Below are 27,080 nucleotides of genomic sequence, written 5' to 3'. Positions count from 1 at the left end.
GATGTATTTTCAATAGGTCTTCGCTTGCAAATCAATGGCTGCTAATGTCTTCATCAACAACATCCGGGTGAAGACTGGGAAAATGGATGCCAGATAGATGGATTTTCCAACAATTAATTCAATTGAAAATGACGACAATGGCGACATCGTGTGGAATTTGTATGAATTGCAGGCAGGTCGATATTAAATTCTGTTCTCTTTTAACAACTCGTGGAAGTGACTTATGGAAATTATTTTTAGCTTTCAGAGAGCAGTTTTTCTTGCGTTTTTCAATGAAACACACGATCTGTTATAGTCACAGCCGTGATTTAACCAGTTTTATAAACTTCAGAGTGTTTTCTATCCACACATACTAATCATATGCATATACTATATTCCTGGCATGAGTAGCAGGACGCTGAAAAGTTGCACGATTTTTAACAGAATGTTCGAAAAAGGAGGGGGTAGAAGTATTAAGCAATGGCTTTTTTCTGGCCACTCTTCCGTAAAGCCCAGCTCTGTGGAGTGTAAAGCTAAAGTGGTCCTATGGACAGATTCTCCAATCTCTGACCTGGAACTTTGCAGCTCCTTCAGGGTTATCTTTGGTCTCTTTCTTGCCTCTTTGATCAATGCTCTCCTTGCCTGGTCCATGAGTTTTGGTGAGTGGCCATCTCGTGGCAGGTTTGTTGTGGTGCCATATTCTTTCCATTTTTTAATAATGGATTTAATTTTGCTCTGTGAGATGTTCAACGTTTCTGATATTTTTTTATAACCCAACCCTGATCTGTACTTTTCCACTACTCTGTCCCTGACCCTGCTTGCTTGGTGGTGCCCCTTGCTTAGTGGTGTTGCAGACTCTGGGGCCTTTCAGAATAGGTGTATATATACTGAGATCATGTGACAGATCATGTGACACTTAGATTGCACACAGTTGGACATTATTTAACTAATTATGTGACTTCTGAAGGACATTGGTTGCACCAGATCTTATTTAGGGGCTTCATAGCAAAGGGGTGAATACCTATGCACCACTTTTCCGGTTTTTATTTTTTATAATTCATTTAAACAAGTTATTTTTTTCATTTCACTTCACCAATTTGGACTATTTTGTGTATGTCCATTACATGAAATTCCGCCCCAAATCTATTTTAATTACAGGTTGTAATGCAAAAAATAGGAAAAACGGCAATGGGGATGAATATTTTTGCAAGGCACTGTAGATGGTTGGGGTTGAGGATAAAAAAATTAAATACAAAACTAATTTAAAATGTAGAATGTATAAACTGGAAGAAGAAGCCTACATTTTGTTGTCCATTAGTTTACTCATGTTAGGGGAAGATTGATAGGGTTAGCAGGAAAATAATAAATAATAAAAAAAATATGATAAAAAAATATATATATCTATATATATATATATGGGATTGGAAATGTCAATTACATTGATAGTACCCACAATCTGCAATATGAAAGCTGATCTATCCCCCCAAAGAAAAAAAATGATTGGTGCAGGGTAGCTCAGGTTTGAAGTAACCCAGTAAATAATGGTTACTAACAATGACTAGCTCCCTTTGATCCCCTTCTCTTTGATTGTGAACTTCTGACAGTGTCCGTAACAATTTTGTTTTGAACACTGATTGAAATGTTGTTCTTTGCGTTTGGATCCACACTCTACTTACCAGATCATAAGTTTACCTGTGATCGATCTCTGTTGCTCTCGCTCTCTAACGTGCTCTCTCTCTCTCTCTCTCTCTCTTTCCAACCAGATATAGAAGCCTGAAAAACAGTGATAACTGGGGGGGAAAGAACAGGCCATGGCTGAGAGGATGATTGCTTCTCAAAGTGGTAAGTACCAAGCATTCACAATGTCTGATCATCTGTTTTCGTCTCAACTGTTTGGCTTCGATTGTGGTTGATTTCGTTCCCATGTCAGTTCAGACTCCAGTGAATTTCTCTCTATATTTGGTAACAGATAGTTCCGATAAACTTATCAAGGAGGTCTTTGATGCATAGCGTGAGCTATTTTGAGTTTGGAGAGGAGAAAGGTGTTAGTTGGTTGTATTGAAACATACCAAGCGATCAGCAGGTAATTCGTTACCCTATGGGTGTTTTCCTAAACCGTGGTCCTGTTGTGTGTGGGGGGGGGGGGTGCGGTTGAATTGAAAAGAGTAGGGAATCATGAATCCAATTGATGGTTAGCTGTATAGAAGCCAGGAGGAATTTAAGGGCTGAATTAGATCTATAGTACATTATAGCAGCATAACATCTTATAAGATGAGGCAATGACATTACACAATCTAATATTCTTTATTGGCTATATACTGCGTGTTCCACATATTCCCATGATACAACCCACCGAGGGATGATTAGAGATTGCTGTTTCTCTTATATATCCTCTTTGACTGCTGAAACACACAATTATGGTTTGGGAAATGCGATAAACACCAATTCTTTACATTTGCATAACACTATTTTTTCACTGCTTAAATGTGATCGAATGTTTGTAACCTGTATATTTAACATATACGTACATCTAAACTCGGCAAAAAAAGAAACGTTCCTTTTTCAGGACCCTGTCTTTCAAAGATAATTCATAAAAATCCAAATAACTTCACAGATCTTCATTGTAAAGGGTTTTAACACTGTTTCCCATGCTTGTTCAATGAACCATAAATAATTAATGAACACGCACCTGTGGACACTAACAGCTTACAGACGGTAGGCAATTAAGGTCACAGTTATGAAAACTTAGCAAACTAAAGAGGCCTTTCTACTGACTCTGAAAAACACCAAAAGAAAATGCCCAGGGTCCCTGCTCATCTGTGTGAACGTGCCTTAGGCATGCTGCAAGGAGGCATGAGGACTGCAGATGTGGCCAATAAATTGCAATGTCCGTACTGTGAGAACTAAGACAGCTCCACAGGGAGACAGGATGGACAGCTGACCGTCCTCGCAGTGGCAGACCATGTGTAACAACACCTGCACAGGATGGGTACATCCGAATATATTACCTGATGACAATGACAATGCCACCAGCCATACTGCTCGTTTTGTGAGTGATTTCCTGCAAGAAAGGAATGTCAGTGTTCTGCAGAGCCCGGATCTCAATCCCATTGAGCAAGTTTGGGACCTGTTGAATCGGAGGGTGAGGGCTAGGGCCATTCCTCCCAGAAATGTCTGGGAACTTGCAGGTGCCTTGGTGGAAGAGTGGGGTAACATCTCACAGCAATAACTCGAAATCTGGTGTAGTCCATGAGGAGGAGATGCACTGCAGCACTTAATGGAGCTGGTGTTCACACCAGATACAGACTGCTATTTTTAATTTTGACCCCCCTATGTTCAGGGACACATTATTCCATTTATGTTAGTCACATGTCTGTGGAACCTGTTCAGTTTATGTCTCAGTTGTTGAATCTGTTCACACAAATATTTACACATGTTAAGTTTGCTGAAAATAAATGCAGTTGACAGTGAGAGGATGTTTCAGTTGTTGTTGAGTTTAGCCTTATGCTATAGTGTTTTGCATTCATTGGGCGCTAATCTATAGATTTCACATGACTGGGGATAGGCCCACCCACTTGGGAGCCATCCAATCAGAATAATTTTTTCCCCCCAAAATAGCTTTTTTACAGACAGAAATGCTCCTCAGTTTCGTAAACTGTCCAGGTGGTTGGTCTCAGACGATACCACAGGTGAAGGTCCTGGGCTGGCATGGTTACATGTAGTCTGCCGTTGTGAGGCCGGTTGGACGTACTGCTAAATTCTCTAGAACAATGTAAGGAGGCGGTTTATGTTAGAGAAATTACAATTAAATTCTCTTTACAATTGCCTTTTATTGTACCCAGCACAAGACACACTGTGAAATGGAGAAATACATTTTTTGTGCGTATGGAAAATGTTGCGTTTATATTTTTGTTTAATATATATATATTTTTTTATGTTGATGTCACAAATCTACCATTTGTACGGTTGTCATTATTACATGTAATTATTTGTCACATTTGACTGTATAAAACCTTGCAGAGGCGGATGGATATATCTGTGATTTGTTTGTATCCCTGAAATAAAACCAACTAGATTTCAAACAAATGCAGTACGTTCAGAATTAATCATAACCTGACTTATTCCACATTCTGTGGTGTTACAGCCTTTATTCAGTAGATCATTTTTCTCACCCATCTACGCACAATACCCCATAATGTGAAAACATGTTTTTTAGAAATATTTGCACATTTATTGAAAATTAAATACAGAAATATTTCAATTACATAAGCATTCACACTCCTGAGTCAATACATGTTAAAATCACCTTTGGCAGCGATTACAGCTTTGAGTCTTTCTGAATAAGTCTGTAAGAGCTTTGCACACCTGGATTGTACAGTATTTGCCCATAATCATTTACAAAATTCATCAAGCTCTGTCAAATTGGTAGATTTTTTAAAGTCAAAACTGTAACTCAACCACTCAGGAACATTCACAGTCTTCTTGGTAAGAAATTCCAGTTTAGATTTGGCAATGGGTTTTAGGTCATTGTCTTGCTGAAAGGTGAATTTTTCTTCCAGTGTCTGGTGGAAATCAGACTTGTTTTTGTCTGTGCTTGGCTCCATTCCGTTTAATTTTTGTAGACTGTAAAACTCCCCAGTCCTTAAAGATTGTAAGCATACCCATAACATGATGCAGCCAACACTATGCTTGGAAATATGGAGATTTTTGTACTGGGTGATGTGTTGTACTGGATTTGCCACAAACATAACACTACGTATTCACGATAAAAAGTGAATTGCTTTGCCACATTTTTTGCAATATTATTTAAGTGCCTTGTTGCAAGCAGGATGCATGTTTTGGAATATTTGTATTCTGTACAGGCTTCCTTCTTTTCACTGTCAATTATGTTAGTATAGCATCCTCAGAATTCTCCGATCATAGTTATTAAACTGTGTTAAAGTCACCATTGGCCTCACAGTGAAATACCTGAGTTGTTTTCTTTCTTTCTGGCAACTAAGTTAGGACAGACACCTGTATCTTTGTGGTTAATGGGTGTATTGATACACCAGCTAAAGTGTAATTAATAACTTCACCATGCTCAAAGGTCAATGTCAAAGGGTCAATATCTGCTTTTAAGGCATTGGAAAACCTCCCTGGTCTTTGTGGTTAAATCTGTGTTTGACATTCAGTCCTCGACTGATGGATCTTAAAGATAATTGTGTGTGTGAGGTACAGAGATGAGGTAGTCACTCCAAAGTCTACATGAAAATGGCTAAGACTTTAACGAATGTCTTCTTCGTTTGAGGAGGAGTAGGAAGGATCGGACCAATATGCAGCGTCGTAAGTGTCCATGTTAATTTATTAGACTGAACACACAAAACAAAATAACAAAGTGAATGAAAGAAATTAAAAAGTTCTGTCAGGTACAAAACAGAAAGCAACTACCTACAAATCATAGTGGGAACACAGGCTACCTAAGTATGGTTTTCAATCAGAGACAACGATTGACAGCTGCCTCTGATTGGGAACCATACCAGGCCAAAAACAGAAATACAAAACATAGAACAAAAACATAGAATGCCCACCCCAACTCACACCCTGAACAAACTAAAACAGACACATAAAAACGCAACACATTTAAAGTTTTTTAATGGCCTAGTCAATGTCCTGACCTAAACCCAATTAAGATGTTGTGGTAACGTAGGACTTGAAAAGAGCAGTTCATGCTTGAAAACCTAGAGTGTAAGGGGCCAATTACTTTTTCACCCAGGGGAATTGGGTGTTGCAGAACTTTGTCAATTAAATAAATAAAATAGGTTTACTTTTATCTAATAATAGGTTTTGGTTGAAGATCTGCTAACATTCAGCATAAAACATGTGCAAAAATAGAGAAAATCAGAAAGTATTTCTTCAAGGCATTGTATGGCGTTTTGGAATTAAACTATATTTGCTCTTATTAAAGGACATGTACACCAACTGGATTAAAAGAACAAACTGAGGTGGATCTGACACTTATCTGAGGCATAACAGTAGTCCACTAACTGCCTCTTGTGGTATAAAATGTAATTATAATGCCATTCAAAACAGATTGAAGGAATTGAGGTTATAGTTCAAACAGTATGGAGTCGTCAATAGAGGTCATCTGTCGATTACAGTTGAGGGTGAATGTTCTTTAAATATCATGAGCTTCAAATGTCACCTTGAATATGGAAGATACAGTATTTGTGTTTGTTCCCAAAGATTACTACATTTAGCCTTCCCTAAGGTTTTTTTAATCCTTGGTTAGTTTTGTATTTTAATTTCCAATATTTATCAAGCTCTTTGCCCACAACTCCACAGCACTGTACAGGGACTGGCCCTCCAAATCTAGGTGGCAAAAGGACTGGTTTATGTATACTGTGATTCACATTCCCCAGCATGCATTGGGCCCTCATCAAACCATTTCTGAGCTATTAATAGTAAAGTGAGGAATCACATTTTTTGTGTGAATTATGAATATTCAAATAAAAAATGCTGTTGAAGGTTATTGATGAACTATATACTTTCAGCACAAAGTTAATTTTGGCATGTCTCACTGGATATGTTATCACCTTTGGCTGAGATGGTGTCTGGTGGGAATTGTGTTATGTGTTCATGCTATTATCTAGTTTTTAACAATGCATGCAAGCCTCTATTGCTGATGTTGCATAAATCAATGCCACTCAAGTCATCACTCTCAACCGAGCCATGTTCCACCGCTGCATGCGTGTTCAGCCTAACATGTTTGGGGAGGAGGATACCCAACTCTGTTAATCCATAACACTCATATTGACACAAGTTTTTATATAACAAGTCAAAACTCAGACAGACTTTCTCCCAGCCGCTCAACGTGAAGGAATATAGAAATACTGGGTCTTGATTGAAAAGCAAGCAGAGGTGACAGATCATGTCCTTCCACAGTATCACTATAAAATGTTAATCTCTCCGTTCTCACAGGAAGACTCAGCAGGGCGTGGCGTACTCTTTTGAAACTCAATTGAGACGCTGTGTCTCTTCACAGATTTTATTGACGCAAACTTTGATGTGCCTATTTAAGCTCCACGCAAAACATCCAGTTGAAGATTAATTGTAAACAATGTATTAAACTAAATTGCCTCAAACTTTCCAGATTTCTCTGATAAGTATAACAGGGACTGTGTCCCAAATGGCATCCTATTCCCTACACAGTGCACTACTTTTCATCAAGGCCTATAGGGCTCTGGTCACAAGTAGGGCACTTTATAGGGAATAGGGTGCCATTTGGGATGCTGCCCTGCTGTCTGGTGGGGACTGTTCAGCCATCGGACGCTGTGCTATAGTTTCAGATGACTGCATCAATGAGAATTGTCCTCAACAAACCTAGGAACCCATCAGTGTGCACCATTGGCTCAAAAAAAAGCAACTTAATTCCATATGGCGGCAGGTAGCAGGTAGCCTAATGGTTAGAGCTTTGGGCCAGTAACCGAAAGGTTGCTAGATCGAATCGCCGATCTGACACGGTAAAAACCTGTCGTTCTGCTTCCGAACACAACAGTTAACCCAATGTTCCTAGATCATCATTGTAAATAAGAATTTATTCTTAACTGACTTGCCTGGTTAAAAAAAAATATGAGAATCAATACGTGTTCATTTGCTTAATCATTGATGGAATTTTTGCCACCTGCGTGTTTTCAACAGGCAAGTGGGTACACAGTATTGATATTGTGCATATTGATGTTTTTTGGCTCAGTTCTCCAACAGTGCTGTTGGGTTGTGCAGTATCACAACAAGAAAATATACACTGAGTGTACAATACATGAACAACAACAGATTTTTCCATGACAGACTGACCAAGGGAATCTAGGTGAATGCTATGATCCCTTATTGGTGTCACTTGTTAAATCCACTTCATTCAGTGTAGACGAAGAGGAGGAGAAAGGTTAAAGAAGGATGTTTAAGCCTTGGGGCAATTGAGGGCAATGGATTGTGTATGTGTGCCATTTAGAGGGTGAATGGGCAAGACAAAATATTTAAACGACTTCCAGCCAACTTGACACAACTGTGGGAGGAATTGGAGTCAACATGGGCCAGCATCCCTGTGGAATGCTTAAAAATCCTTCTTTAACCTGTCCCTTCGTCTACCCCTTTAGAGTCCATGTCCCAACGAATTGAGGCTTTTCTGAGGGCAAAGGGAGGATGTAACTCAATATTAGGAAGGTGTTTTGTTGTACACTCAGAGCATATCTTTGCAGCTAGATTTGTATTACCTAGTTTTAATACCACAAAGAAAAGTAAAGTATTCTTTGATGCGGATCAATATAATTAGGTGTATTAGAAGTGGAAATGCAAAATAAGTATTGTTAGGAGGAAGAGGAGGAGCAGTAGAACATTTCAAATGATAAAAGTGCTTTCTCACTATCTGATATCCCATTATCAATGAATTCCTAAAATACCACACATGTTCAAGGTGATTTTGAGTGTTCTGGTTGATAAGCTCTGTTTCAGCATAAATCAAGGAATTATTAGTTTACCTACTGTATATACAGTGGGGCAAAAAAGTATTTAGTCAGCACCAATTGTGCAAGTTCTCCCACTTAAAAAGATGAGAGAGGCCTGTAATTTTCATCATAGGTACACTTCAACTATGACAGACAAAATGAGAAGAAAAATCCAGAAAATCACATTGTAGGATTTTAATGAATTTATATGCAAATTATGGTGGAAAATAAGTATTTGGTCACCTACAAACAAGCAAGATTTCTGGCTCTCACGACCTGTAACTTCTTCTTTAAGGGGCTCCTATGTCCTCCCCTCGTTACCTGTATTAATGGCGCCTGTTTGAACTTGTTATCAGTATAAAAGACACCTGTCCACAACCTCAAACAGTCACACTCCAAACTCCACTATGGCAAAGACCAAAGAGCTGTCAAAGGACACCAGAAACAAAATTGTAGACCTGCACCAGGCTGGGAAGACTGAATCTGCAATAGGTAAGCAGCTTGGTTTGAAGAAATCAACTGTGGGAGCAATTATTAGGAAATGGAAGACATACAAGACCACTGATAATCTCCCTCGATCTGGGGCTCACGCAAGATCTCACCCCGTGTGATCAAAATAATCACAAGAACGGTGAGCAAAAATTCCAGACCTAGTGAATGACCTGCAGAGAGCTGGGACCAAAGTAACAAAGCCTACCATCAGTAACACACTACGCCGCCAGGGACTCAAATCCTGCAGTGCCAGACGTGTCCCCCTGCTTAAGCCAGTACATGTCCAGGCCCATCTGAAATTTGCTAGAGAGCATTTGGATGATCCAGAAGAAGATTGGGAGAATGTCATGTGGTCAGATGAAACCACAATATGACTTTTTGGTAAAAACTCAACTTGTCGTGTTTGGAGGACAAATAATGCTGAGTTGCATCCAAAGAACACCATACCTACTGTGAAGCATGGGGGTGGAAACATCATGCTTTGGGGCTGTTTTTCTGCAAAGAGACCAGGACGACTGATCTGTGTAAAGGAAAGAATGAATGGGGCCATGTATCGTCAGATTTTGAGTGAAAACCTCCTTCCATCAGCAAGGGCATTGAAGATGAAACGTGGCTGGGTCTTTCAGCATGACAATGATCCCAAACACAACGCCCGGGCAACGAAGGAGTGGCTTCGTAAGAAGCATTTCAAGGTCCTGGAGTGGCCTAGCCAGTCTCCAGATCTCAACCCCATAGAAAATCTTTGGAGGGAGTTGAAAGTCCGTGTTGCCCAGCAACAGCCCCAAAACATCACTGCTCCAGAGGAGATCTGCATGGAGGAATGGGCCAAAATACCAGCAACAGTGTGTGAAAACCTTGTGAAGATTTACAGAAAACGTTTGACCTCTGTCATTGCCAACAAAGGGTATATAACAAAGTATTGAGATAAACTTTTGTTATTGACCAAATACTTATTTTCCACCATAATTTGTAAATAAATTCATAAAAAATCCTAGAATGTGATTTTCTGGATTTTTTTTTCTTCTCATTTTGTCTGTCATAGTTGAAGTGTACCTACCTCTCTCATATTTTTAAGTGGGAGAACTTGCACAATTGGTGGCTGACTAAATACTTTTTTGCCCCACTGTATGCATTGTTCCCTCTAGCAATGGGCAGGCCTAATTATTAAATCAATATTTTCCATAGCACATATCAAGGTTACTACTTTTCTCGTCGGGCCATTGAAGATAAAAACGGTTTCCACATATCACATGATCGAATAAAAGCTTGAAGTACTAATGCCCTCATTACCTCCTCTCCGTGAATATTCAATCTGTCACAAATCTCATGCACTTGCCCCATTGTTTACGTTATTATTGGTGGCCCACTATTACAGAATGTGATTTTAAGACCCTAGCCAACTCACACATCCACTAGGGCAGATAACAGGTTTTGACTGACATTCTAGTGACTCGACTTGGCTAGGGCTCATACCATGTATTGATCTGGAGGAGTGGTGGGCGTTGAGGGGGTGGCCCACAGGAACCAGCATGACTGCAGCACAAATTAGATTGGTATGACCTTACCCTTTCTCCCCCACTTGCCTGCTCCCCTTCCTTCCTCCCAACCACCCAGCCCATCTTCTCAGCTAGATGGCTGTGTAATAGGCTGCATTTCAAAACATCCCTGAGTACCAGGGCAACTTCCTCACCTGTCACACTCCATCCCGGCGATGCAGGTAGAATGTGACAGAGCTGATAATTAGAACGAAGGAGGATACATCAATATATCAGGAGGGATTTCACAGCCTGCCTCTAATAATACAATGCCATATAACAAGGCATGCAATACTTCCCCATCACAACATTGAGAAATATTTGGGTATGTTAGAGTTTCCCCTTAGTGTTGGAATTCAATGGTGATGCTTTTGCAACCCACTATCACAAATTGTAAAATAGACTCAAATGACTTATGTTTTCCAGTGCATTTCAATCATAGAAAAAGGCAGTAGGTTACTTAACCCCTAGCCATGTACTTAACGTTAGCCGCCTAGCTAACATAGAGTACTTAATTGTCTTAAAATACAGTTCAATTTATTTTTGGAATTCGTTATGAAGAAAATTGTTTAATGGACACAAATACGTTATGAAGAAGAAAATCATGTGGTGGACACGAAAATATTGACTTTGATAATCGTGTGGTGAACATTTTTTTTAAACTATTCATTTGTGCCGATTTCACAATAATATGTGATAGTGTGTTGGCTATTGTGGCTGATTCCCAGCTGTGAAGTGGATTTGACTACATACAGTAGATTTACTATGATCCATTATGTGCCCGATAATGTGCAACTTAAATGTGCACATTATAGTATGCAGCCACCAGTGTGTAAGTAATTACACAATCATTTCCCACTAACCTATTTTTCATTACACAAGACAGAGAAACACATGAAAAAAGTAGTTTTTCAGCAACTGTTGAACATCCTTTCTAATTCAGCACCACACTTCCAGGTGTTGAAGACAGTCAGCCTCCTCTGAAGAGGCAGGGTCTCAAACAGCCGAGGGAGCCTTAGCTACTGCATTCTGTCTTTCAAGGAGTGTCCATAGAGTCGAGGCTGTGGAGGCAGTGGAGGCAGGCCTGCTGGCGGCTGATAGTGGACAGAAATAAAGAAGCAAGGAATTCATTGCGGCTGGGGTTATGATGATGTATTATGGGCATGGAAATAGATGTTTCCGTTTTCTTTTCTTTTTCTAGCCCAAGCTATTTGGCAGTGCCTGCTTCCTCTGGGCACTAAAGGCACATTTAATTCAATGAAGGTTTCTAGGAAGATGGAGCATGGGGATACAGTATGAATAGAGCGAAATACAGGATGTTTGTCCCTAAAAATGCGCCATATTTCTATTTTCAAGTCTACGAGTACGGTAATGATAGTTTCTGAACTATTCAGAAATTATAGTTGAATAGACTCTCAAACGATCGGTATGTTTCTCCTTTGTGTGTGCCCACTACAAGACGTATCTTCAATACAATGACATGGAGTACACTCTGAAATCTCAAGGCAAACCCAGTGGGCAAACTGGTTGCAATGATGCTATAAGGACGTCTTTAATCAATGGGTATGACACACATTGAAAATCAAGTTATTGATAGTAGGTAGATTTTCATACCCAGTGGTGGTAATGACGTCCTTGTGGCATCATTGCAACCAGTTTTGCCTGCTGGGCTTGCTTTGAGATTATATATTCAAGGCAAAATAAGTCACATCCGATGATTGGCATTCCTATTGACTATTATTGTAGATGATACATCTATATGCCTCATCATTCTTTGCAATATTCTCACGTCTCCCCAAGTATAATGATTCAATGTGATTGTTCTCAACAGTCAGTCTTCTCCCAAACATCAGGATTCTAGCCCTCCCTTTACAAATTATGAAATGTTTTATTTGATTTATATTATTGTCACTGTAAGTAAGCATCCATTGTTCATCTTTTAACGGCTATGAGATGTAAATGTGAGTCGAAGTAATTTGATGTTATTTAGATCATTGGATGATGAAGAGAGGGGTTAGGATCTGTGGAAAACAGCAATGAATAACTCAGTGTGTGAAATTCAATTTGTGTTGATTGCTTTGACTTGACCGACCGACTTGTGTGTTTTACTCATAGAAGTTCCCTTCAAAGAGGGGCATGACCTCTGCTTTAAACAAATCACACTTCTGCATCTCGCCAATTAACACAACCGTGGAATGTGTATATTGTAAGTATTTAAGTGTAAGCAAGGCAATTTGCATACTGTACAGGGAGTCTTGCTAAAAATAAGGATAGAGTTAAGGCTCTTGCCTCACCATCACCTTTAGAAAGCCTCTAAAAATTCAACAAAACATGCTTTAATGAGGGATCTTATCCACAAATTGAATAACCAAATATCCAGTACCAAGTCAGCTAAATGCCTCCAAGTTTCTACCCTGGAATTTTTGATCATCTCCTTCCACAATGGCTCTATAAGGAAAAAACTATTATCCAAAATGATTAGGGAAATTGCCAGTCGTGATCAGAATTAGGGACTATAGCCTTCCTTCCTGCTGTTGACAGGTCCATTGCAAGAAGAGACAGTGAGAAACAGGAGGTAGTGACTGAATAGATGTACTGTATATGGAAGTGATGGGAAGCAGCAATGACAACCTTCCCCTAGATCACATTAACATGCAGTCGCCCCGTCATCTCTGTTTTGCCTTAATTAAACCAGATGCGTCTCATTCAGACTCTGTCCCAAAGATGCACTCTGGAGGGAAACTTAAATGTCAGGCTTGATACAGCGAGCCTGCAATTAATGGTCGACTGGAATTAATGTAGTTGAAGGGCGTTTACTTATGGATGTGGTGTTCAGGTTGTCAAATCTGACCCCCCGGAGCTTTGGAACAAAAGGGTAACATTGATACTCCTGAAGGGGATTGTTGGATGGTGACGAGAGTTGTCTCGTTTTCAGCTGTGAGGAGAGGAGAGGTAAAAGGTGTTTTATCACATTAAATGTTTCTTAGGTGTCTCTTCTCATTAACTATGAGTTGTTTTAACCCGGTTGGTTACAACAGAGCTCAGAAAAACCATGTGACATTCCCTGTGGTTTAGATGTCCATTCCTTTTGCTTGTTTTTTTTAGATGTTGGTACAGGAAATGCCAGGATTCTAATTAGGAATTAAAGGAGGGGGATGAAATATCTTGCCTTGCAAACTTTGAGCGGCTATCAGAACCTTTGTGTTAAAAAGTTAACTTGTGGAATTTCTTTCCTTCTTTGCAGCAATTCCACCATGAAGGCCTGATTCACGCAGTCTTCTCTGAACAGTTGATGCTGAGGTGTGTCTGTTAGTTGAACTCTGTGAAACATTTATTTGGGCTGCAATCTGAGTTGCAGTTAACTCTAATGAACTCATCTTCTGCAGCAGAGGTAACTCTGGGTCTTCCTTTCGTGTCGCGCTCCTCGTGAGAGTCAATTTCCTCATAGCGCTTGACGGGTTTTGCGACTGCACTTGAAGAAACTTTTAAAGTTCTTGACTGACCTTCATGTCATAAAGTAATGATGGACTGTTATTTCTTTTTGCTTATTTGAGCTGTTCTTGCCATAATATGGACTTAGTAGATCTTCCCCTCATCCATCCTGTACTCTACCCTGCCTGCTCAGCAGAGACTGATGCCCTATGTACACAGATAGTGTCGTAAAGTAAAGAGAGAATGCCAAGAGTGTGCAAAGCTGTCATCAAGGCAAAGGGTGGCTACTTTAAAGAATCTCCCATAAAAAAAATATATTTTGATTTGTTTAACACTTTTTGGGTTACCACATGATTCCATATGTGTTATTTCATAGTTTTGATGTCTTCACTATTATTCTGCAATGTAGAAAATGGTACAAATAAATTAGAACCTTGGAATGAGTAGGTGTGTCAAAGGTTTGACTGGTACTGTATATATTGTTATCTCTCCATATCTCAGATAGAGGTAGAGGATGTGGGGAGGATCAAAATCAAATAAAAGTGCATTGGTCGCGTACACAGATGTGCAGACGTTATTGCAGATGTTAGTGTTTCTAGCTCCAACCGTAATACCGAATAAATAAATAAATAAATAAATAAAAATGAATATATAAATTATATAGGATTAGCAATGACTAGAATACAGTAGGTACCTATAAAGTGGGTGAAACAGTAAGTAAACATTATTCAAGTGACTAGTGTTCAATGACGCTATCTATGTACATAGGGCAGAGGTCCCTACACTGCAGGCAGGGTAGAGTACCAGGTGGATGAGGGAAGGAGCTACAGTAATAATCTACGTGGCACCACTTTTGGACATGGCAGTAGAACACGTTTATGTTCACTCCACTTCAGCCTTTAATGTGCAGTGATGCGCCTCTAACCCGTTGGATATTATGCACGGAGGCGCAGCCAACTGAGGCCCAAAACCCTCGCACGAAAAAAAGGGCTTGGATCAGCAGGTGTGACTGTAAAGGATAGCCCGGATTTGTCTGAGGAAAATGCAGGGTAAATAAATATTTCATGGAATATCTTAGCGGAGATGCAGCTGGAAAAGGACTGCAGGCGGATAAGGGAGTTAGGGGGATAGAGATCAGTTGGCTAGGCTATGTGCAACAGCGACCTTAGGGAATTACTCGACTTACTACTTCAATTTCGGGCCTCTCAAAGTAGCAGTGCTGATCTAGGATCAGTTCCCCCGTCTTACTCATTAAGATTTAAAAAGGCACAACTGATCTTAAATCAGGTCCTATATCAGCAATCCTACTTTGGCACACTTTGTGAATTTTGGCTCTGGGAATTCAAGAGAGCGGTATTTAACAGTCACTGATTGGAAGCATACCATATCATTGACATTACTAACCAGTCGGGGAAGAGCTCTTCCACACCTGCTCTCTTTCTTAAATTTTCATTAACTTTTATTTAAATTTTTTTATTTTGGAATTTGTTTTTTTGGCCATTTACAGGTAATATATAATGCCTACATGATATGTGCTCAATTGGGAGTGGAAATGTCTTGAGAGTGATGGCGGCACATTGAGGAGTGGACACACACACAGGTTATCAGGGTCATTACCTTTAAGAGATGGAGAGGAACAGACCGGAGCAAGGTCATTATTAGTTGTTGGGAGTGCTGATTAAGGTTTATTCTCCTATAAAAATAAAATGTAGGAGCTTGCATTGAATAATGTTCCGATATATTTCTGCCATTTTCAAATATCTTTAGAAATAACTTGTGATGTAGCCTATAATTGGAATGTGTCCAGGTCACAGTTTAACTTTCCCACCCACCACAGTCACTTGTTTAACCATGATTGCAATAGTATGACTGATGGGCCTGTATGTCCATTCATGGTGTGAAGCCACTGAACTGGCCTAACAATCCATAACATTGCCCTATGGGTTGGGCGGGATATGTTGTGGAGATTGTGAACCGAGCAAAGAAAATGTATCTTCAGTCTTACTAGACGTGAGACATAATTTGCTTTCCCTCATGACCTACAGTATTCCCTGTCCTGTACGAAAATATACTAAAACTGTTTGCTAATACTTTTTAAAAAGTATTATTATTACTGTCACATACACCGGATAAGTGTTTGTTCACTTTATGACTGACCGTTTACTTATTTAGGAGCTATGTATCATTGTTGTGGCCCAGAATATTGCTCTGGCACATTGCTGTGGCCCAGAAATTCTCAAGTCGTGTATCGTGTCATCAACAGGTATTGGCAGCATTGACGTGGTTTCCCTTTGAGGAAAAGAGACATCTATCATTGTCAAATGCGGTGGAAAAGATTGTACCACAAGATTGCATTCCTTTCTGTTCTCTCTCGTTTCATTCAATGGATTTGATAACGACTGAAAGGGTACTGTCAGAATACAGAACATTGTCATCAAGCTGCTCATGCTCGCCTTACATTTATGTTAGACCGCTGGTTATATTGCTTATTGTCAAAGGAAGATGAGAGTTTTAAGTCATCTAATGAAATGCAATACTTAGGAGTGGGTATGTGAGCCAATATTGCGGTTTGTCTCTCATAATGGTATGTTCAACTCAGTGGGTAGGAGAAGTCCAGAGGGCTTGTTTATATCAGTAAAGTCAGTCAAAGATATTCAGGAGAAAGGTGCAGAAAAATCTAGAAAAACAATGTCTAATGGCCTTGAGACAAATTGTATGTTTTGAGATTCAGCACAGATCAGAGGAAATGGCTGGTGATACTGCCACATTTTGGTTGATATAATGGAATTTGTAACTGACCTTCTGTGCATTTTTGTTTGAATGGATTATTAGATACTGTTTAAAGGCACAATCTGGGATGTTTCTTGCTAAACGTATTGATTGTTTAACAGTATAACATATACATGTTTAATTAGTACATGTAGTACAGGGGTTACATTCCCCATCCCTCAACTTTAGACAAAACCAAATGTTTAGGTTGCCATTGGGCTCAAACATCCACAGCTTTAGTCAACCACTCAATAGGGACCAGCAGCACTACGCATTGCTAACAGCGGTGACGTCCAGTCAGTGTAGGCAGTGCTTACCCCGTGATAATTTAGTTTTTTTAAATGCTGTTAAGAAAAGCCTGATAAAATATAATTACATAACAAAATGGACATTATTTTTTGTTATTGAATGTTTTTTCTCAATGATTATGGCGGTTTTTATCCTCAAAATCTAAAAAGTGGCAGTGTTGAGAGTGAGCCTTGTGTTTGCGTTCACAAAGTGAAGAGAGTTCCTAAGGGATTCAATACTGACCTGCTGAAAAGTTAAGGCATAGATAATATGTCTTGCTAGATATAAAGTGATATGTCGCGTTTGTTATGTGGTTGTAAATGCAGTATGTATTACTTATTTTGATTGTTTTCAAGCCACATTAACAGCTAGCTAGCTAGTGTTGCTAGCTTGTTAGCTAGTTGGCTGTGCTATGCTTTGCTTTGCTTCATATGAAATGTCGCTTTGCTATAGTACTAAAAATCTATAACTATAGCTATATATCCTATACGTTGTGTTACATTTCTGATGTCTGTGATCTGAAAGTCACACATCCGATTAGCTAGCCGGTTACTTCACTTCACACTAGTGGCACGGAATAGCCATGAGCATTGGATGAACTTTAAATCCATTGTTATAGGCTATGGAGTTTGCATTGCAAATTATTTGGATGAAATGTGTCAATGCTGTAAACTGGTCTTTTAGTGACACCTATCAATTGTAGCTGTGGATACTACATCGTCTACTATAGTTGAACTGAGTTGCACAGTGTGTCATTTCGTCGGCTGATTGCTATAAAATATGCTGCCATCGGAGGTTATTGCCTGTGTATCTTGGCTACATTGGTATTTACATGTGGTGAAAATTGTTTGTCAATTTCAGTTAATAGCCTATGCTACCCTGGTTGTTTGAGCTATCTGTTGTATGGTGAACTTGGGCTTCATCAAGGTTTATTTGTGAGTAAATATGGCTTTGATAATAGCCAGTGCGTACCCAGCCACCAACCCCACCGCACAAAGCAAAAACAAGTTTTTCTTGTAAAGTACATCGAGAGACATCAAGCTGTTGCTTTGTAACACTCACAATGTAGCACAATGTAACATTGTGGCTAGACATATTCTTGAACAATAGACAAATATCGACATGCCGTCCCTGTTAGGATCACAATTTCGCAGCCAGCCTACACTTGGCAATTGTTATATATTTTTTCATTTTTTATTTCACCTTTATTTAACCAGGTAGGCTAGTTGAGAACAAGTTCTCATTTACAACTACAACCTGGCCAAGATAAAGCAAAGCAAACAACAACCCAGAGTTACACATGGAATAAACAAACATACAGTCAACAATACAATAGAAAAAGTCTATATACAGTGTGTGCAAATGAGGTAGAATAACGGAGGAAAGGCAATAAATAGGCCATAGTGGCAAAATAATTACAATATAGCAATTAAACACTGGAGTGATAGACGTGCAGAAGATGAGTGTACATGTAGAGATACTGGGGTGCAAAGGAGCAAAATATATAAAATAGATAACAGTATGGGGATGAGGTAGTTGGATGGGCTAATTACAGGTTGGCTATGTACGGCGAAAGCATACCTTACGATTATTTGAGAACATCGCCCAGTGGACAAATCATTACAAACAGTAACCAGCCAAGTTGAAGAGTTACACAAGTCAGAAATAGAGATAAAATTAATCCCTTACCTTTGATGATCTTCATATGGTTGCACTCAGAAGACATTCATTTATTCAATAAATGTTCCTTTTGTTCGATAGTCTCTCTTTATATCCAAAAACCTCTGTTTTGTTTGTGCATTTTCTTACGTAATCCACAGGCTCAAACCAGTCAAAGTTTATAGAAACATGTCAAATGATGTTTATATTCAATCCTCAGGGTGTTTTTAGCCTAAATAATCAATAATATCTCAACCGGACAATAACGTTGTCAATATAAAAGGTAAACAGGAATGACACTCTCTCTGGTCGCGCGCATGAAAAAGCTCTGTGACACGGCAGGGTCCACTCATTCCGACTGGTCTTACTCCCTCATCTTTCAAAATACAAGCCTGAAACAATTTCTAAAGACTGTTGACATCTAGTTGAAGGCATAGGAACTGCCATTTGAGTCCTAAATCAATGGATACTGTAATGGCATTGAATAGAAAACTACAACCCCCCAAAAAATCCTACTTCCTGAATGGATTTTTCTCAGTTTTTTGCCTGCCAAATCAGTTCTGTTATACTCACAGACACTATATTAACAGTTTTGGAAACTTTGGAGTGTTTTCTATCCAAATATTCCAATTATATGCATATCCCATCTTCTGGGCCTGAGTAGAAGGCAGTTTAATTTGGGTACGCTTTTCACCCAAAAATACAAATGCTACCCCTACCCTAGAGATTTAAATTTAGTGAGGGAGATATGAGTCTCCTGCTTCAGAGATTTTGCAGTTAATTCCAGTCATTGGCAGCAGAAAACTGGAAGGAAAGGCGACCAAAGGAGGAATTGGCTTTGGGGGTGACCAGTGAAATATACCTGCTGGAGCACGTGCTGCTATGGTGACCAGTGAGCTGAGATAAGGCAAGGCTTTACCTAGCAAAGACTTATAGATGATCTGGAGCCAGTGGATTTGGCTATGAATATGTAGCGAGGGCCAGCCAACGAGAGCGTACAGGTCGCAATGATGGGTAGTATATGGGGCTTTGGTGACAAAACGGATGGCACTGTGATAGACTGCATCAGAATGTTGAGTGTTGGAGACTATTTTGGAGACTATTTTGTAAAATACATCGCCGCAGATTAGGATTGGTAGGAGAGTCAATTTTACGAGGGTGGTTGGCCGTATGAGCGAAGGATGCTTTGTTGCGAAATAGGAAGTTGATTCTAGATCTAATTTTGGATTGGAGATGCTTAATGTGAGTCTGGAAGGAGAGTTTACAGTCTAGCCAGGCACCTAGGTATTTGTAGTGGCCCACATATTCTAAGTCAGAACTGTCCAGAGTAGTGACGCGGGCAGGTGTGGGCAGCGATCGATTGACGAGCATGCATTTAGTTTTACTTGCATTTAAGAACAGTTGGAGGCCACTGTGAGGAGAGTTCTATGGCATTAAAGCTCGTCTGGGGGTTAATTAACACAGTGTCCAAAGAAGGGCCAGAAGTACAGAATGGTGTTGCCTGCGTAGAGGTGGATCAGAGAGTTACCAGTAGCAAGAGCGACATCATTGATGTATACAGAGAAAAGAGTCATCCCTAGGAACCGCTGGGAGGAGGTGCTCTTATTCTCCATGGACTTTACCTTGTCCTAGAACTTTTTGGAGTTTGTGCTAGAGGATGCAAATTTCTGTTTGAAAAAGCTAGGCTTTGCTTTCCTAACTGCCTGTGTATATTGGTACCTAACTTCCCTGAAAAGTTGCATATCGCGGGGGCTATTCGATGCTAATGCAGTATGCCACAGGATGTTTTTGTGCTGGTCAAGGGCAGTCAGGTCTGGAGTGAACCAGGGACTATATCTGTTTCTGGTTAAAAAAAAAAATGAATGGGGCATGCTTATTTAAGATGGTGAGGAAAGCACTTTTAAAGAATAACCAGGCATCCTCTACTGACGGAATGAGGTCAATGTCCTTCCAGGATACCCAGACCAGGTCGATTAGAAAGGCCTGCTCGCTAAAGTGTTTTAGGGAGCGTTTGACAGTGATGAGGGGTGGTCGTAATGAGGCAGTGATCGCTGAGATCCTTGTTGAAGACAGCAGAGGTGTATTTGGAGGGCAGGTTGGTTAGAATAATATCTTTGAGGGTGCACGTGTTTACGGATTTGGGGTTGTACCTGGCAGGTTCATTGATAATTTGTGTGAGATTGAGGGCATCAAGCTTAGATTGTAGGATGGCCGGGCTGTTAAGCATGTCCCAGTTTAGGTCACCTAACAGCACGAGCTCTGAGGAAAGATGGGAGGCAATCAATTCACATATGGTGTCCAGGGCACAGCTGGGGGCAGAAGGTGGTCTATAGCAAGCGGCAACGGTAAGAGACTTGTTTCTGGATAGGTGGATTTTTAAAAGTAGGAGCTCAAATTGTTTGGGCACAGACCTGGATAGCAAGACAGAACTCTGCAGTAGATTGCAACTCTGCCCCCTTTGGCAGTTCTATCTTGTCAGACAATGTTATAGTTTGGGATGGAAATTTCAGGGTTTTGGGTGGTCTTCCTAAGCCAGGATTCAGACACAGCTAGGACATCCGGGTTGGCAGAGTGTGCTAAGGCAGTGAATAAAACAAACTTAGGGAGGAGGCTTATAATGTAAGCAAGGCTTTTACGGTTACAGAAGTCAACAAATGAGAGAGCCTGGGGAATGGGAGTGGAGCTAGGCACTGCAGGGCCTGTATTAACTTCTACATCACCAGAGGAACAGAGGAGGAGTAGAATAAGGGTACGGCTAAAGGCTATAAGAACTGGTCGTCTAGTACGGTCGTAACAGAGAGTAAAGGGAGCAGGTTTCTGGGCATGCTAGAATAGGTTCATAATAATGTACAGACAAAGGTATGGTAGTATGTGAATACAGCGGAGGTAAACCTATGCACTGAGTGACGATGAGTGAGATATTGTCTCTCAAAACACAATTTAAACCAGGTGAGGTCAGGCAGCTAGCGGGCCGTGGCTAGCAAGCTAGCTGAAGGGCCTTAGAGGGACATCGCGACGGAAGAAAGTCTGTTGTATCCCCCTCGTGCTGTTACGTCTGCAGACCAGTCGTCGTGGACCAGCATGGCTCGTGTGGTAAACGGGGTCTAGGCCAATTGGCAGAATAGTGGCCAAATCATTTTTCCAATGGTCCTCTTAAGCTAACAGCCCGATATGCTCTAGACAGCTAGCGGGCCGGGGCTACCAGGCTAGCAGATGGTCATTCAGGGGACGTCGCGATGGAGGAGCCAGTTGATGAAACCCATTAAAAATTACATCAATAGTCCAGTCGTAAAGGGTCGGGGGGTCCAGGCCAATTGGCAAAATAGGTATTGTAGCCCAAGGAGTGGCTGATGGACCTCTTCGGCTAGCCGGGAGATGGGCCTAGCAAGGATAGCTCCATGCTTATTGGTTCTTGCTTCGGGACAGAGACGTTAGCCAGGAAAGGCCACTTGGATAGCAGCTAGCTAGCTGTGATGATCCAGGTGAAATGGTTCAGAGTTTGCGGTAGGAATACGGAGATATGGGGAAGAAAAATAAGTCCGATTTGCTCTGATTTGAGTTACGCTGTGCAGACTTGTCCAGGCTTTTGGAGGCTGATGACCGCTAGCAGTTGCTAGCTGGCTAGTAGCTAGTTTGCTGGCTAGCTTCTGTTGAGGGTTCCGGTTCAGAGGTAAAGAAACAGCAGATCCATACCACATTGGGTGAAGTGGATTGCAGGAGAGTATTTTGTGGTTGAGGTTAAGAAAAATACAAAAAATATATATGCGGCAAAAAAATATTTAAAAAAGATATGGGGGAGAAGGTTAATGTAAGGAATAGACAAACACACTACCATGGTACACTTCCACGCTCAATCCCCAGGTGGTAGCACCAACTGGGTCTAGGTGTTAAGCCAAGCCTTTATTTGCACACAGGTGCTGCCAATAAAGGTGATAGTCAGTGAGTGTCCCAGCTGGCAGAGCCATGAGGCCTTTTGTGGATTTTTGAGTCTTGTTTGGGCATAACTTTTGGGATTTTCCTTTTAGTAAATATTTATGTTTGTCACCATATGAACAAAGAAAGTCCACTTGGACTGGCCGACCAAGAAGTCATGATTGAGCTGGCCCTGGAACTAAGGTAAGGTGGCTGTCTACTGCAGCATAATGTAAATACTGTACATTCAACACCTAGTCACACACTTCCCACATGTATAAACACATTAAAACAGGTTCCAGACCATCTAGCTAGGTCTAAGACACCTAGCCTTAATGAGTGCAACAACATTAGTAGGCTAGTTAATCAGATTCATAACACAATACAGTGGGGCAAAAAAGTATTTAGTCAGCAACAATTGTGCAAGTTCTCCCACTTAAAAAGGTGAGAGAGGCCTGTAATTTTCATCATAGGAACACTTCAACAATGACAGACAAAATGAGAAGAAAAATCCAGAAAATCACATTGTAGGATTTTAATGAATTTATATGCAAATTATGGTGGAAAATAAGTATTTGGTCACCTACAAACAAGCAAGATTTATGGCTCTCACAGACCTGTAACTTCTTATTTAAGAGGCTCCTCTGTCCTCCACTCGCCTGTATTAATGGCACCTGTTTGAACTTGTTATCAGTATAAAAGACACCTGTCCACAACCTCAAACAGTCACACTCCAAACTCCACTATGGCCAAGACCAAAGAGCTGTCAAAGGACACCAGAAACAAAATTGTAGACCTGCACCAGGCTGGGAAGACTGCATCTGCAATAGGTAAGCAGCTTGGTTTGAAGAAATCAACTGTGGGAGCAATTATTAGGAAATGGAAGACATACAAGACCACTGATAATCTCCCTCGAAGTGGGGCTCCACGCAAGATCTCACCCCGTGGGGGGACCTAATGAATGACCTGCAGAGAGCTGGGACCAAAGTAACAAAGCCTACCATCAGTAACACACTACGCCGCCAGGGACTCAAATCCTGCAGTGCCAGACGTGTCCCCCTGCTTAAGCCAGTACATGTCCAGGCCCATCTGAAATTTGCTAGAGAGCATTTGGATGATCCAGAAGAAGATTGGGAGAATGTCATGTGGTCAGATGAAACCAAAATATAACTTTTTGGTAAAAACTCAACTCGTCGTGTTTGGAGGACAAAGAATGCTGAGTTGCATCCAAAGAACACCATACCTACTGTGAAGCATGGGGGTGGAAACATCATGCTTTGGGGCTGTTTTTCTGCAAAGGGACCAGGACGACTGATCCGTGTAAAGGAAAGAATGAATGGGGCCATGTATCGTGAGATTTTGAGTGAAAACCTCCTTCCATCAGCAAGGGCATTGAAGATGAAACGTGGCTGGGTCTTTCAGCATGATAATGATCCCAAACACACCGCTCGGGCAACGAAGGAGTGGCTTCGTAAGAAGCATTTCAAGGTCCTGGAGTGGCCTAGCCAGTCTCCAGATCTCAACCCCATAGAAAATCTTTGGAGGGAGTTGAAAGTCTGTGTTGCCCAGGAACAGCCCCAAAACATCACTGCTCCAGAGGAGATCTGCATGGAGGAATGGGTCAAAATACCAGCAACAGTGTGTGAAAACCTTGTGAAGACTTACAGAAAACGGTTGACCTCTGTCATTGCCAACAAAGGGTATATAACAAAGTATTGAGATAAACTTTTGTTATTGACCAAATACTTATTTTCCACCATAATTTGCAAATAAATTCATTTTAAAAATCCTACAATGTGATTTTCTGGATTTTTTTCCTTCTCATTTTGTCTGTCATAGTTGAAGTGTACCTATGATGAAAATTACAGGCCTCTCTCATATTTTTAAGTGGGAGAACTTACACAATTGGTGGCTGACTAAATACTTTTTTGCCCCACTGTATATAGGAGCATGAACATGACTGGGTCAATGTCAGCACCAATTGGACTCCATTGTGCGATAGGGAGTAGAACAACGGAGGAGAGGACTTCATGAGTACAAACACAGTCCCCTGGAGTATAAACTCTGAGTACACGCTCCATATAGCCCCAGCCACCTAATGACAAGTCCCTCACCACTCGTCAACCTAAATGAATATAGATTTGCACAGCGGGACTTTCTTTGTTAGTGCGAAAGGCATAATGATGAAAGAGTCGTAGCTATCACAGTCCATCCAGGACCTCTGGGGGCTAGATGTATAGTCACGTTCACTTCAGTGTGGCGTAATCAGGGGTAAAGTCCAAATGAACAATGCTTTCTGGAGTAAACAGAAAACAAAAGTGGCATTTGGAAAATGGGCAGTAAATAAGGAAGCTCGAGCATGCTGTGTGCAGAAGGGTGTGAGGAAAATGCCCATTTGTCAGTTTGGATAAGGTCACTGTGTATTTTGCAAATCCCATTAATTGAATGCATTGGGGAGGACGTTCACCAACAGTGCCTCCAAATAGAGGCATGGAATGTAAATACCCCCTGCTTGTTATCTTGTTTACCTCATAACGAATGGAACACACCAGGCGTATTGTAATTGAAACCCTTTCGAGCCGCATAGGCTTCCCTACTACAGGTGTTGAGGGTGTTGGAGGTTAGAGTATGCCCTCCAGTCATGCTTCCCGGGAGTTTAAGGATTAACCTGTCATTTTAATGTTGTAAAGAACATTACAATTCCCTAATCTATGGATTTCGCATGGCTGGAAATACAGATATACATCTGTTGGTCAAGGTAGGGGGCGTGGATCAGAAAACCAGTCAGTATCTGGTGTGACCACATTTGGCTCATATAGCACAACCCATCTCCTTCGCATAGAGTTGATAGGCTACTGATTGTGGCCTGTGAAATGTTGTCCCACTCATCTTCAATGGCTGTGCGAAGTTGCTGGATATTGGCAAGAACTGGAACACGCTGTCGTAAACGTCAAACCAGGGGATCCCAAACATGTTCAATGGGTGACATGTCAATGGGTGAGTATGCAGGCCATGGATGAACTGGGACATTTTCATCTTCCAGGAATTGTGGACAGATACTTGCGACATGGGGCCGTGCATTATCATGCATGACAATGGGCTAGCATGACAAAAGCACAACAATGGGCCTCAGGATCTTGTCACGGTATCTCTGTGCATTCAAATTGCCATGGATAAAATGCAATTGTGTTAGTTGTCCGTAGCTTATGCCTGCCCATGCCATAACCCCACTGCCACCATGGGGCACTCTGTTCACAACGTCAGCAAAGTGTTCACACACACAACACCATACATGCTGCCTTCCATCTGACTGGTCAGTTGAAATCGGGATTCATCAGTTGAAACCGCAAAGAAACACATTCTCCAGCATGCCGGTGGCTGTTAAAGGTGATAATTTGCCCATTGAAGTCGGTTACGACACTGAACTGCAGTCAGGCAAAGACCCTGGTGAGGACAAAGAACATGCAGAGGGGCTTCCCTGGGACGATTTCTGACAGTTTGTGCAGAAATTCTTCGGTTGTGCAGACCCAAACTTTCATCAGTTGTCCGGGTGGCTGGTCTCAGACAATCCCGCAGGTGAACAAGCCCGATTTGGAGGTGCTGGGCTGGCGTGGTTACATGTGGTTTGCGGTTGTGAGGCCGGTTGGACGCACTGCCAAAATTTCTAAAACAACATTGGAGGCGGTTTATGGTAGAGATATTAAAGTTAAATTATCTGGCAACAGTTCTGGTGGACATTCCTGCTGTCAGCATGCCAATTTCATGCACTCTCAAAACAAGACATCTGTTTGACAAAATTGCACATTTAGAGTGACCTTTTATTGTCCCCAACACAAGGTGTACCTGTGTAATTATAATGCTGTTTAATCAGCTTATTGATATGCCACACCTGTCAGGTGGATGGATTCTCTTGGCAAAGGACAAATGCTCACTAACAGGGATGTAAAGACATTGTGCACAACATTTTAGAGAAATATGTTTTTTGTTTATATGAACTATATCTGGGATCTTTTATTTCAGCTCATGAAACATGGGACCAACACTTTACGTTTATAATTTTGTTCAGTGTAGTTGAATTAATCATGGAATTTGGGCTTAACCCTCTCCCTGAGTGAGTTGTAGTAACAAAGTATGTATAGGCTAGTGGATTCGGTTATGTTTGTCTGCCTTATGACAGTCATGGCTTAAGTGGCAAAGCTATGCTATTATGCATGGTGGAGTGTACACTAAGCAGCACATGACATGGTTGACAGCCTCTTTACTTAATTAAATCAGGACCAAGGTCTGGAATTGCCCTTAAAGTGATAGTGTGACAATTAAGCCCTTTTTTATACTTACCCAAAGTCAAATGAACACATGGATATCATGTGTAGGTCTCGGCAAGATGACCTATTGGCCTCATGGGTCAAATGTTATTAAAGCCCCAAATCTGGTGTTTCAATATTAAATGGTTTTGTCATACATCAGCTTTCTGTGATGTGTATAAAATGTAATATTGGGATGCAAACTAAAAATGTTAAATAAATAATGAAATAAT

General features: G+C 40.8%; 1 protein-coding gene across 1 annotated transcript in view; it reads left to right on the top strand.

Annotated features, from left to right (window-relative positions):
- The first annotated feature begins 1,775 nt into the window (after nt 1-1,775).
- Nucleotides 1,776-27,080, top strand: part of LOC139390707 (leucine-rich repeat and immunoglobulin-like domain-containing nogo receptor-interacting protein 2) — a 172,101-nt gene continuing 146,796 nt past the window's right edge. The window contains exon 1 of the mRNA XM_071138021.1: nt 1,776-1,821. The gene's annotated coding sequence lies outside the window, so the exon portion shown is untranslated. The remainder of the gene's footprint in view (nt 1,822-27,080) is intronic.

This window comes from Oncorhynchus clarkii, chromosome 31 (assembly GCF_045791955.1).
Source record: "Oncorhynchus clarkii lewisi isolate Uvic-CL-2024 chromosome 31, UVic_Ocla_1.0, whole genome shotgun sequence".
In the NCBI taxonomy this organism is placed as follows: domain Eukaryota; kingdom Metazoa; phylum Chordata; class Actinopteri; order Salmoniformes; family Salmonidae; genus Oncorhynchus; species Oncorhynchus clarkii.
The sequence above is the reverse complement of the archived record's forward strand: the minus strand, read 5'-3'. Positions and strand labels throughout refer to the sequence as shown.